Raw genomic sequence first — 1,617 nt, 5'->3', positions numbered from 1 at the left:
ATTTGGGGCTGCTAATTTCTTCCTGATTTCTTCCTTTCCTGAACTCATTGTCAGTGAGCCGAAAGCGGAATCGGTGCTCCTAGAATAATAAGCGATGATAAAGGTAAAAGATATTCAAGTGACACACTCACACTCACCCCTTCCACCACCACCACAGCATTGCATCTTCTCCTGGGTGCCACCAGCTCCTTCACCTGGAGGTGCCTCCGGTGGACCTGAGGTGTTGGCACCACCTTAAGGCCAACAGAGATACTACTCTTTAAAGAGAAAAATCCACATCATGCAGGTTAATGAAGGTGCTGACATCTTATGGATGCAACTTAGCATTGCAGGGCAAGAATAAAGCCTTCAAAATCTGTGAAAGTAAATAAACTCTGTGTGGTGCGGTGTGTCGTTTAAAAAAAAAACCAAAACATTCTCCATAGCTTTGCAATGTGTCAAGAACATGATCTGTTGGAAAACAGAAATGTCTTTGAAACTTCTAGCGGAGCAAGAAATTCTCTTGAGGGAGATTCTCTCGGATTTTGAGCAAATAAAATCTGTGCCTCTTAGGTGGCTAGAAGTCTGGGTATCATTATTGTTGTTGTTGTTGTTGTTATTATTATTTATTACTACTACTACTACTACTACAGGGTTGTTGAACAAATTGCTCCTCCATGTCTTCCCAGGGCATCTGTCTTTCTGCCCTATGTGTGGCATGGGTTTCGGGGAATTCATCAGAAAAACTGTACTAGGTGTATATGTGGCATTGGCTTCAACTAGAGGGAGATTTTTAAATGTGTCTGCAGCTGTGTCTGCTTTTGAGGCACAACAGAACTGAAAGAGGGGCCAAGTGAAAGGAGATTCATGTCTTCTCTATTTTCAATACTTTTGCCTCAATATCCTTCAAACATTTCTCTTCTGGACTCATGAGATGCCTTAGGTTTTAGGGGAAAGGACCAGGAGTAAGAGCAGTCCCAGGCTTCCACAAGCTACCTGAGGTCTGATGAGCCCTTGGGTTACACAGAATCAATGCTTCTTCTTAAACATCCATTGTAATCCAGCTCCCAGCAATGATCTTTTTCCGGGACAAAAGTGTGTTCCTGCTGAAAACTATCTGAGCCCCTTTTCCTGAGCATGACCATCCCAAGGAGTTACCGTGATATGGCACCTCTCACAAAGGGCAGTGTCATGAACTAGAAAATAACAGGGGTTAGGACAATTCTTAGTTAAAAGATTAAAGAACCTTGACAACTAAATACAATATGTGGTCCTAGATGGAGAACATTTTATTTTATTTTTATTGTATTTTATTGTTTATGTTATTGTCCCTGCTTTTTCTCCCTTTGCCCACCTCCACCCAGCTCCACCACCCCTCCTCCCACCAGGCAATCCTCAACTCTTTGTCGGTGTCCCTGGCTCATTCATATGTATATGTTCTTTGGCTAATCCCTTCACCTCCTTTCATTCAGTTCCTTGCCTCCCTCTGCAGATGGAGAGCATTATAAAAAGCTAATAAAGGGCAGGTTTGAGAGTACCTGGGGAAATTTGACAATGGAGTACATATTAGATCATAATTTTGTATCATGGTTAAAATTCTTGAGTGTGATGACTACATGTGGTCAAGTAAGAACAAGT

This window comes from Furipterus horrens, unplaced genomic scaffold, assembly GCF_987537825.1.
Source record: "Furipterus horrens unplaced genomic scaffold, mFurHor1.1.pri manual_scaffold_13, whole genome shotgun sequence".
Taxonomy (NCBI): domain Eukaryota; kingdom Metazoa; phylum Chordata; class Mammalia; order Chiroptera; family Furipteridae; genus Furipterus; species Furipterus horrens.
This window is presented reverse-complemented; position numbering follows the sequence as displayed.